The sequence below is a fragment of the Protopterus annectens genome, chromosome 2.part1 (assembly GCF_019279795.1).
Source record: "Protopterus annectens isolate FY-2018-M chromosome 2.part1, PAN1.0, whole genome shotgun sequence".
In the NCBI taxonomy this organism is placed as follows: domain Eukaryota; kingdom Metazoa; phylum Chordata; order Ceratodontiformes; family Protopteridae; genus Protopterus; species Protopterus annectens.
In genome coordinates, this window is record NC_056729.1 from 208,510,111 (window position 1) to 208,523,045 (window position 12,935).

The window sequence follows — 12,935 nt, forward strand, 5'->3', positions numbered from 1 at the left end:
TATGCCAGTTCTGATCATCTTATTTTTTTTTCTTTTTTCTTTTCTTTTACCTCCCCACAGGTGACCCTCACATGCTACTAGCACCTTTCCTTGTTCACTGTCTCTACTGAACCTACGTTAGCCTCCCTTCTTTCAAAGCAGCCCATGTCCAGGACCACAAGCAAATCTATAACAGTGGTGCAGTGTCATACTGCTGCCAGGGAGTGTGACTTAACCCCACCACCCTGTTTTAAAGTTGAGAGCTCAGCTTTGCCTGCCTTTGAGAGGTACATGCATGTTTCCATGTATGAGCAACCTCCAGTCGAGAGGTCTCTCTATTGTAGTGCAGTGCTCACCAGGATCATAATGTGGCATTACAGTGATTTTATGCTCCCTCCATCCTCCATGATGGATGAGCTGGCATCAGTCACTTACTCCCAACCTCCCTGCCTGGACCCTCCAGCACATGTACTGCTAATTGAACATGGGTCATCTTGGATGAAATCAGGGGTTTATTCCTCTGTGGGTTTGGTATAATGGTTAAGATCTTCACCTCATAGATACAAGGTACAAAGTTTGATTCTGATCAAAGACACTTGGCAACAACTACCTTTCTTCTCTTTAAATATTATTAATTACTAACTAGCATTTATTTTAGTGCCATATGAGTGACTCAAAATGACAAAAGACAGTCTTAGTATAAATGTTTCTGCTATTGATTTATTTATTTATTATTTACTGACATTTATTATAAGGGAAGTCTGACTGGGTAAAAGCCTGGTTTCAGCCGAGGTGAGAAATTTCCAAATTATTACAAAACATTTAAGAAAATTAATTTTACAATCTTCACAAATAAAACAAAAGCATCGGCAGTTTAAATAATTATAACAAATTAGAAATAATATAAAAACATTGGTTAGGAATTGATTCAGGTTATATGATAATCATTTAATATTTAGACAGATTTTAGACAGTTTATAGAGAAATTAAAGGTAAGTTAATCTAATACAAACAGGGATTCCAGTATGAAGTTTGGGAAAAACATGCTTATGATATGCTTAGAGAGAAAGTCAGGGAAAAGGATTTGATAGAAGTTAGTAAGTGAAGAAGAGAGAGTAATGAGGTACAAGGAATGAAAAGGTACTTGTTCACTGTTATGGGGAACAGAAACATAAGTCACTGACAAGAAGGGTAGAACCTAGAATTACCAGTGTGCATGCTGCTTAGGAATGTCACTGCAGTGTTGTAACTAGTGATTTATAAAAGGGATAGTAACAAACATTAGAACAGAGTGGAAATGGAATACTATTACACAAAGGGGGGTGAAGAAGATGTCTACAGATCCTGGAGGAAGCATGCTGGTGGTTGCAATGCAGGAAGGCAGAAGTGCTGTTATTTGATAGAGCATATTGGCTTCAGGACATATCAAGGGATGAGGATGAAAGAGTGGTGAAAATAATGTAGGAGTGGAATAGTTGGAGAGATTAAATGCTTACCAGATCTGTATCTGTCAAGAGCAGACTGGTAGCTTCTACGTTTAATGGTAGAGAGTATAGCTGGATCTATCACAAGGCTCCCTAGGTACCTGCCTAGGGCTTTGTGCTAGCAGGTGGTCCAACTAATGTTGGAATCCCCATCATAAAACCAGTATCATCCTAAATATGTTTTTTCTGTAAGAGACTGATACAAAATCATGTTGGTCATCGCTAAACTCCACAATTAAGTTCCACGTTTCATTCTGACTGTGTATCAGTAGGGTGAGAGTAAGAGCATTAAAAAAGGTATCTTGCCCCAGTACACTTCATCGCCATCCTCATAAACCATCACTATCTGTTTGGCCTACCTTCTGCATGAACTAAATAGATGCACACACGCATGCCCACACAGGCTTTAATCTTTGGCTTTTTCCACTGGAGGGAAGTTATCAATGAGTAACATTTTCCATTTTTTACTTTAGTTTGATAGTTTGAAGCAGGCTTTTCTGCAGTGAGGTGTGTTGGATTGCTCCTACTTGGCTACTTCCTCTCTTTCAGGCAGTTTCATTGTTTGGTATATCTCATCTATTCCTTGTCCAACTATCTCCCCATTCGCATCCCTCAGTCTCATTCCCCCACCATTTGCATACTCCTGAGGCATCAAAAAATCTGTGCCTGGCTTTCTCACTTGCCCTTGATGTCCAGAATTGGTTTGCACTCAGACACATAGATGAAATGTATTTATTTTTACTTTTTTATTTTACATTTGTTGACCAGGACAGTCTGATTGGATATATGTCCATTTTCAGCGGAGGCCTGGGGAGAAAAGCTCCAAACATACATACAGAAAATTATTTCATTTATACATGATAAGCACAGTTTACAAATTCATCTCAGTAATACAGTACAATGAAATGATAAAAAGACATATACTCTCCCATGTTAGAGTATAACCAGGTCATAGACTAACAGTAACACGCAGTTTAAGTGAAGTAAAAGTCTTCTTATGACATATGGTTATAGGATATGACTTAGTCATGGTTAGGGCAATGACATAACCAACGTGTTTTAAAGTACTGTTTAAGGCTATTTTTGAATTGTGTTATAGAATGAATCGAAGTAAGATCAGTAGGAAGAGAGTTCCAAGTTTTGCCAACAGAGTTGGTGAACAAAGAGTCACCAGATGAGATGTTGGTTTTGACTGTTTGAACTAGTAGCCTGTTGGATGAGCATTGAGTCTTGAGGTTACTGTAGGGGATGATTAAAAAAACAACAACAACAAAAAAAAAAACAAAACAAAAGTAAGTTTTATTTTTATTTATTTATTTATTTTCAGCAATATCTTAGCACCTAAGTAGACAGTAGTCTGATGTCACTGATGTAGGCAGTTCAACTCACCGCATTCATCATGTCATCATCTGGTGGCTCACAGCGTAGTCATCTGTTTTTGAATGAATGTTATGTGACTGTTGATGTTGTTGATAGCAGCAGCGGCAACAGCGTAACATTCAGAGACAATTATTTTGCCAATTAATTATTAGCTACGGATACGTCTTTGTAATTAGCACATGTAATTGCTATGTCTACATTTTTAAAAGAAGTAAATATTGACTCAGGCAGTCCCCTACTCTCAAAAGTCACTACTGGAACTATGCTCTAGTGGTCCTACTTAGCTTTTTTTTTTTTTTTACTTTTAATAATGTCTCTGAATCATCGTGCAATTCTCCAGACAATATATTTAAACTCTGTAAAACAAACAATGTGAAACCGCTAAAATTGTGGATCTTGAATTATCATTCTTCAGCAAAGCAAAATCACACGTTTAGTAAACATAGCAAGAACTGCAAAAATAATGAAGGGGACAGAGAAGACTAGATAATGAGAGGACTTGGCTGGCTGAATAGGTTATACATAAATGTCGGTAACAGTGTCAGAGACACAATAACACACTCGCCTTTGATGCAGAAGGCTGTCAGTTCTGTTCCCACAAAATGTAGATGAAATACTGACAGTGTAGTGCAGCATAAGTGGGGTGTTGCACTTCTGAGTGTGCCATTCTACGGATGAGACATTAAACTGAGATCCCATCTGCTTGAGTTGGTTGTAGCCCAGGTAGATATACAATATCCCAAGACACTATCAAAAAGGGTAGGGGAAGTTCAGTGATGCCCTTCCCAAATTTCTCCTAATAGTATAAATACCATCGTTGGTCTCTCCTGAAAAGAGTAGACTAACCTGGTCAACAAAGGATACATAAATAAAATAAATGAGATAAAAATGGATGAATGATTTCAGTTAGGTGGAATTGAATAAGGACAATGGGGAAATTTTCAAAATCCACATTTTTACTTTAAAATATCTCATTCTAAACTGACAGTCTCCTGAATGCAGATGTGTTCAGTTCACAAATAATGTGCTTTCTAAAAATATTTCACCGAGGTGATGATTATATAATATATGTGGATCCATGCTATTTTATCAATGTTCCAAAACATTGAACCATATATGGTCAAGTCCATGCGATCAAAGTTATGGAACATCGAACCATTTGTACTAAGATTGCAGTACAGTAGGGCTTGGGGAATTTGCTCTTTCCCCACTGTAGTTTGATCTTTGGGTTGGTATATATAACTAGTAGGGGAGTGTGGGTGCAGGGAGCTTCCACCTACAGAAATACAGTTTTGATCATCACTGTTTTTTTGATGTTCTGTAACTTCGATCATATGGTTGCGACCATATGTAGTTTGATGTTTTGGAATGTCGACAATGCAACATGGATCCATATATGCAAGCATATTATATTCCTCAAAAACCTGTAAATAATAAATTGGATTGTCATAAAAATGTGTGAGTACATTGGTACCTGACTGAAGTTTTTCTGCTCATATCAGTTTACACAAACAGCATGCTACACTTCTAGATTGCCCATTGTTAAAGATGTGTTCTGAGTACTTACATATGTAGCTTGTACAATGAAAATCAAAAGGAGATGCAATTACAAAGCCATGTCTGACTCAGCTCTGTTAGAAATGCTACATCTAAAGAAATGCCAATCCCTCCACACCACATGTAAAGAAATCCCAATCCCTCCACACCACATGCTCCAGAGACCTCATCCTCATTACCACAATCAACAGAACATGCTGGAGGGATAGGTTCAGAACCAAGAGACTTCCCATGCTCTGGAATAGACTTCCCATACATGTCAAGCAGAGCATCTCACTGGCCCTCTTTAAGAGAAATTTTGACGAGTGGATGGGAAAAAGAAAATTCACTCCGGGAATCACTCCAGTGGCTCTACTCGACAGAGGCAGTGGGAACTAAGGTTGGGTGGCACAATGACAAGGTAATCCTATGGGCTAGGCTTGTAAAGGCTCCAGGGTAATTAGCCTACTACACAGCTATGAACCTATAAAGTCCTTGAAGACAGAGTGACATTCTCCAGTGTTTTGTATCCAAGCACCTTATTAAAATAACCAAAACTGTTTATTATAAACCAGCTTCTGAAAACTGACTGGTCTTTTATATACAGCTAGTAGAGCCAGTGTTTCTGCGTTTTTTTTTGTCAAAGTCAGGCATTATACTAGGTTCCCCCTTGGGGCTGTTTGAACCCTGCACAAAAGGCTGGGTAAAACTAATTCCCAAAATATATGTACATACAGTTATCATTATGTTATAAGTTTAAAATCCTATATATTTTACCTGAAAAAATATTTTTCTCTTGTAAATTGTCACAACAAGAATGCTGTAAAAATGGTTGTTTCATATGATCTTCACTGAAATTATTGAGGTAAGAACTGGATTCTTAGGTTCATTTTGTAGCTGATCATCCTATTGTTATTATCGGCAAACTTTCATGAAATAGGTACTGTGATCAACTTTTATATATATATATATATATATATATATATATATATATATATATATATATACATGTTTCAGTGAGTTTGTTACATTTGCCTTTATCACCACAGTCGCTATTTTATATAATGCTTCTTTTTGTTTTTCGGTTTTGGACTGAACATCTACACAGGGTGCTGAGTACAGTAATGGCCTAGAATATTTCTTCATTAACTTGTCATTATGTCAGAAGTAAAAATCCTATTTATTTCTTCTAAATACAGAAGTGATTTGTTTCTATACCTATAACCCTCCCTTATTTAGCTTCTTATGCAGTAAAGCATCTTGCAAAAAGTTAAAGTTGCTACTGTACAAATGGAACCACCAGCTAAATGTGTATTATAGCTGAGGTCTTGCTATATCGTTCTGGGAAATTTACAGTGATAATTCATAAGATTACAGAGAAATGACACATTATTAACAAGTACTATCAGGAGTCTTATATAGCCCTTTGACTGATTTGTTTTTGCCTTTTGTTATTTATTTTATTTTATTTTACATTTGTTGACCGAGATAGTCCAACTGGATATATGTCCATTTTCAGTGGAGGCCCGGGGAGAAAAGCTCCACATACCAAAAAAGAGACAGTACATACATTACTGAGTGATAAACTCAGACAGATGTTTAGAAAAATACAAAGAATACAGGCAGATAATATACACAATGTGCAGACTTACATCTGACTGGCAAGGACGTAAATGTGAACAAACCCAGAGCTGTTGGACATGCTACACTTAAAGAAATCCCAATCCCTTAGAGCCACATGCTCCAGGGATCTAAACCTTGTCATCACAATAAACAAAACATGCTGGAGGGATAGGTTCCTGACCCAGAGACTCCCCTGACTTTGGAATAGACTGCCCATACATGTCAAGCAGAGTGCCTCTTTGGCCCTCTTCAAAAGGAACCTTGACGATTGGATGGTAGAAAGGAAATTCACCCCAGGGATCACGTCAGTCACCCTGCTAGACAGGGGTCCAGGGAAGTAAATAGTGTGGGAAGAAATAGCCAGGGAATTGTTATGGCTAGGCTTGTATAGGCCCTAGGGCTGATAGCCTAGTACCAACCTATGAACCTATGAACCTAGAATACAATCAGATCTCATAATTCACAATGCTTAGACATTCAAATGCTGTGAGGCATAGATACTTGGTTAAACAGCAGGTTGGGTAGCAAGGCATGTATTAGTGAAGTTGTTAGGTTTAGAACAAGAGCACAGCCAATGAGATGTGAGGTATTATTTGAGTTCTCTTTTAAATAGGGGTAGTTAGGTTTCCTTGGTAATGGTAGTAGGGAGTAGATTCCAGATTTTATTGGTTGAGTTGGTAAATATAGCATCACCTGCAGAGTTGTAGGATTTTTGGGTCAGTATCATTAATTTATCAGCTGAGTGTAATGGCCTAAGGGTACTATGAGGGGTGAGAATATTTTTGAGGGCAGGGGTGTTATCAGGTTGATGGACTTTTTTATGCGCTACTATAAGCTGGTTGAACTGTAGAAGGGTAGGATACTCTAGCCATCCCAGTGCTTTGAGGTTCTGGCATTGGTGAGTCCTAAAAGCCTTGCCAGTAGCGAATCTGGCTATATGATTGTAACATCCTGATAATTTGTTGAGTTCGGTTTTGGATAGGTTGGTGAGTACAGGGGAGACATACATAAGGGTAGAGAGGAGGATGTGATCTTGCAATAGCTCCCCTAGCTGGGGGAGGGGGGTGAGGAAAGGTTTGGCTCTGTACACTGTACAGGGAGCCAAGTTTTTGTTGACGGACTAAATAGTGTGATTGACATGTTTATCAAATTTAAGGTTGTTGTCTATTATTACACCTAGAAGCTTTGTATGGTCATCAGGGGAGATAATGGTGTCATTGCTAGATTTGATGTTGAAGGAAGGAGGAGAAATTCTATGGTTAGGGGAGAAAAGTAGTAGCTTGGTTTTGTTAAGATTTAAGATTTAGAAGCAGGCGGCGATTAGCTAGCCATGTTTCTACCATGCTGAAAGTGGTCTGGGTAAGGGTTAGAAGTTGTGTAGGAGAGGAGGCGGAACATATTAGTGTTGAGTCATCTGCATATTGGATGCAGGTGGCTCCTGGGATGGTAGTGTGCAGATCATTGATAAAGATAGAGAAAAGAAGGGGACCTAGTATGGACCCTTGTGGGACACCTAGGGTTAGAGGAAGTTGGGATGACAGCTTTCTCTGCCATAAGATAGCCTGCTGTCTACTGTTTAGGTAGGAGTGAAACCATTGTATTGCATGTTGGTCTAAACCAATGGTTTGTAGGGTATTGAGCAGTAGCTGATGGTTGTCCATATCGAAAGATTTTGAAAGATCTAGTAAGAATACTGAAGATAGTTTGTTGTTGTTACTATGAAGATTGATGACATTAGAGAAAGATAGAAGAGCCGTGGTGGTATTGTGAAATGGCGAGCTTTCTGTTTTGAATAAGAAAGTGCATGATTTGTTTGTGTCTGCATCTTTCCATGATTTTAGCTAGTGGTGAAAGAATGGCTATATGTCTAAAGTTAGATAATTCTGCGGAACTTCCTCCTTTATGGAGAGGTATAATGTGAAATTTTCCATATTGCTGGGATGGATCCGTCTGAGATGGATCTGTTGATCAGAACAGAAATGGGAAGTTCTATGGCATCAGCTGCTTTTTGAAGATATTCAGCTGGGAGGCGGTCGGCAGCTAGTATAATAGGTTTTAGCTTTTTGAGTAAGGTCCGGATCAGGTTGCTTGGTATGATTTTGAAAGGTAAAGGTGGGTTGGCTGCTGGCTGGATCAGGTCTAGATGTGCCAGAGTTGGTGTTTGTGTCCGATGGAGTGAGATGGGTAGCTAGAGACTGGATAGTTTCAATAAAGAAGGAGATTAAGCTGTTTGCAATTTCTACAGGGGTTTTATTGAGGGCAGCTGATGGGGTAGAAGTGGCGGAACGGCCTGGGTGGAGAAGATTGTTAATACCAGCCCAAACCTTCTGAGGTTTTAGCTGATATTTTTATTGTAGGAGGGTGTAGTGATTTTTTTTTGTCTAGAATGACAGATTTGTTGGTCTGGTTCCTTGGCTACCGGTATCTTACTTGGTCCATAGGGGCTTTGGTAACATGCCACCTGGCCCAGGCATTGTTTCTTAGTTTAATTTTGTTTTTTGTTTCTTTAGATAGCCACGGTGCAACTGTGGCATTTACATGGATGGTACGGGCAGGAGCATGGTGGTTAAGGATAGCCAAAAATCTGGTATTGAAGTACTCAACTGCTTCTTGTAATGGGAGTCGTTTCAAGACATTCCAATTACATGCTTTGAGTTCATTTTAGAAGTTGTCAAGGTTAAAGTTTCTGATGTTTCTTATAGTTTTGTAGGTGAGCTGGTTGGGGAATGTCGGCTTTGAGCCTAATAATATAGGTAAGGCAGTGATCACTTAGATCATCGGGTAATGTACCTGACTTGTACTTTTGGGGGTGGCTGTTAATAAGTATCCAATCAAGGATACTATCTTTGACTAAATCTGGTGGGGGTGGCAATGATCTGAGTAAACCCATGGAGGTTTAAATGGGTGGAGGGAGTTTCAGAGGAACAGGTGTTCCAATTACTGTTAAAGTCCCCCAAGACAATGGTTTCCTGGGGATAGTTAGAAGCTAGCCAATGTAAGATATTTTCTAGAGTATTATCATTCCTGCTGGGTGGAATATAAATGCAGACAATGTATCTGCATTTATTTTTGTTTGTTATTAGTTTGGTGATGAGAATTTCTGCATTGCCAAACTGGGGTGGCTGTTGAGTGTCAATTGTTATTGTTAGGGTAGACTTGTATAGTACAGCTACCCCGCCACCTTTCCTGGAGATCCGGTCCAGTCTAAGGATGTTGTACCGTGGGGAGGGGTTATTTTGTTATCTTTGGTTATTGGTTTTAGCCAGGTTTCTGTGAGGCAAAGGATATCAGGGAGTGAACAGCTAAGAATCCATGTAGGCTATAGATCTTGTTGTTTAGGCTTCTGTTGTTGAGATGACAGACCAGAAATGAGTTTGGAAGTCTATCAATCTGGGTAGTACACGTTGGGTTGTTAGATGGTGTGCTTGGGTCTACTGTTGTGGATGGGCCAGGGTTGGGGTGGATGTCTCCATCCTTTATAAGATTAATTTTAAGGTGTTTATGAGTCTTAAAAATTTGTTTATGATTTTTTTGTAGCTTTTGGTTTTTAAGCTAATGTAGTGGTATTTAGTTGGGTGATGGTAATTGGGAGGCAAGGAATTAGGAGAGGGGGTGGTTATGTGGTGGATAAACGTATTAAATGCTGGGTTGGTGTCTGTTTGAGAGTTTGGGTATTGGATTTCAAGATGCTGTAAGTATTCATAGGAGGTTAGGTGATAAGGAATGAATAGCAGGGGTACTAAGGGCAGCAGCATTAATGTTTTAACTGTAGTCATAGTAAATGACTAGGGTAGGGTCTGTATTGAGTGTATGTGGTGGATAAAAGTTTAGAGGGACTAGAATAGCTATGGGTGGGTTAATGTGGATAGTAGGGTGGATGGAGGGTGTATTATTGTGCTAGGAGTTTGCCGGGTTCTAGTTGCACATGTAGTTTGTTAGCTAACTAAGGGGGTGTGCCAGTGGTACTATAAATGTAGTACTACCGGGGGTGGGTGGGATATGGGAGCAGGGTGGACGTGGAGTGAGCGAAGTGAACGGAGCGGGGCTAAACCAGTAAAGCAGATGCCTAGAGGCAGCATGTGCAGGTATGAGTTGCAAGCACATTTTTTTGTTTATTTTTATATGCCCAATACTCTGTTCCTAAGCTTTACTGTTAAATGAGTTACAAGCACACTTTTTTGTTTCTTTTTATATGCGCAATACTCTGTTCCTAGCCCCTACTGTTAATAACTACGCAGTTCCCTGTCTGCTTCTCAGTTTACAATGCAGAGAGCCCATTTTCTAATTCCCTTTTGTAGCATGCTTGTTTCACTTAGTTTATTGAGAAATGCACTGTTTGGAGGTTCAGAGCACACTATGCTCATCTGTTGAACAATAGAAAGCACAGTGTTTTTACCTTAATTGGAGAAGAAAGAAGGCTCCAGGAAAGTCTAACCCTTCCAACCTAATGCTTATCAGCATAAACAGATTACAAGCAGGAGTTATCGGGACATTCACCAGTGCTTTTTTGGACCCAGTTTGTTATGTTTACAGGTGACAAGGTATTTAAGTGGATATTGACCTTATTAAAACAAGTTCCGTGGTGGGGAAAGTCTTCTGTACTTATGCTTTTACAAGCCTTTCAGGGAGAGGTGCAGTAGGAACACCTAGAGAGGGTATATGATTATTAGTACTATACCAAGAACAGAGTTAATCATTCAAACATTCAGTATACATAATTATCGAAGTCCAAGTGCACCTTTTAGTATTAGCAAACAGCAGCACTTTTTCCTATATATCTGCCTTAAGGGCTCAGTTAATATTCATTATTTCTGTCCCTTATCAATGCTGCGGTAGCGTTGTCGCCTCACAGCAAGACGTTGTGCCGTTCGATTCTCAGCTAGAGCGTCTTCTGTGTGGAAACATGCATGAATGGGCGTGCCTTCGTTGAAGGTTCTGCGCCAGGGCTGGCAAACTCGGCACGTAAAAAATCTACTGCCAATCATTAGCGGACCGGAGTTCCGCTGTGGCGACCCCTAACCGGGAAAAGCCGAAGGACACAAACAAATCAATGTTACACTACTGGTTCATTATTTCTGTCCCTTATCAGTACTACACTACCCAGGACAGACCACTAAGTCAATGCAAATGACAATAAATCGATACAATATCAACAGCAGTTTGCAAGTAATTTGTAGCAGCCGGTACCAATAAACATGCCTTAATTCATCAAGGTTTCAGTTTGCGAGTAAATGCAGTAAACAGTTAGTACATTGAGCTCAGATAAAGAAACAAGAATTAAATACATAAGTATGTGAACATACCTCAACCAACTGGGACCTGATGCACTGGTTAATTTGAAAATGGGTGGTCAGGTAGGTGATTATGTAACCTCTGATTACTTGAGAGAGGGGGGAGGTGAAGGGCTGAACCAGGCTAAACCAGTAACGCAGATGCCTAGAGGGAGCATGTGCAGGTATGAGTTACAAGCACGCTTTTTTGTTTCTTTTTATATGCCCAATACTCTGTTCCTAAGCCCTACTGTTAAATGAGTTACAAGCATGCTTTTTTGTTTCTTTTTATATGCCCAATACTCTGTTCCTAGGTCCTACTGTTAAAAACTATACAGTTCCCTGCCTGCTTCTCAATTTACAATGCAGAGAGCCCATTTTCCAATTCCCTTTTGTAGCATGCTTGTTTCACTTAGTTTATTGAGAAATGCACTGTTTGGAGGTGCAGAGTACACTACACTCATCTGTTGAACAGTAGAAAGCATGGTGTTTTTATCTTAATTGGGGAAGAAAGAAGGCTACAGGAAAATTTAACCCTTCTGATCTAATGCTTATCAGCATAAGCAGATTACAAGTGGGAGTTATGGGGACATTCACCAGTGCTTTTTTGGACCCAGTTTGTTAGGTTTACAGGTAGCAAGGTATTTAAGTGGATATTGACCTTATTAAAACAAGTTCCATGGTGGGGGAAGTCTTCCGTACTTGTTGTTATTCCGGGAATGACCCTATATGTTTTTACAAGCCTTTCAGGGGGAGGTGAGGTAGGAACACCTTATTAAAACAAGTTCCATGGTGGGGGAAAGTCTTCGGTACTTGTTATTCCCGGAATGACCCTATATGCTTTTACAAGCCTTTCAGGGGGATGTGAGGTAGGAACATCTTATTAAAACAAGTTCCGTGGTGGGGAAAGCCTTCCAAACTTGTTGTTATTCCCGGAATAACCCTATATGCTTTTACAAGCCTTTCAGGGGGAGGTGAGGTAGGAACACCTTATAATAGGGAGGATGGCCTAATGGTTAAGGAGTTTGCCTTAAAAACACAAGGTGCAGGGTTTGAGTCTCACAAGGGATAATTGGCTAGGCTTAAAATGGCTCGCAAGGGCAGTTAGCTTAGTACTAATCTATGAATCTATGAATCTATGAATCTAAAACAAGTTCCATGGTGGGGGAAAGTCTTCCGTACTTGTTTATTCCCGGAATGACCCTATATGCTTTTACAAGCCTTTCAGGGGAGGGGAGGTAGGAACACCTTATTAAAACAAGTTCCATGGTGGGGGAAAGTCTTCCGTACTTGTTATTCCCGGAATGACCCTATATGCTTTTACAAGCCTTTCAGGGGGAGGGGAGGTAGGAACACCTTATTAAAACAAGTTCCATGGTGGGGGAAAGTCTTCCGTAGTTGTTATTCCCGGAATGACCCTATATGCTTTTACAAGCCTTTCAGGAGGAGGGATGGCAGGAACACCTTATTAAAACAAGTTCCATGGTGGGAAAAGTCTTCCATACTTGTTATTCCCGGAATGACCCTATATGCTTTTACAAGCCTTTCAGGAGGAGGGATGGCAGGAACACCTTATTAAAATAAGTTCTGTGGTGAGGAAAGTCTTCCGTACTTGTTGTTATTCCCGGAATGACCCTATATGCTTTTACAAGCCTTTCAGGGG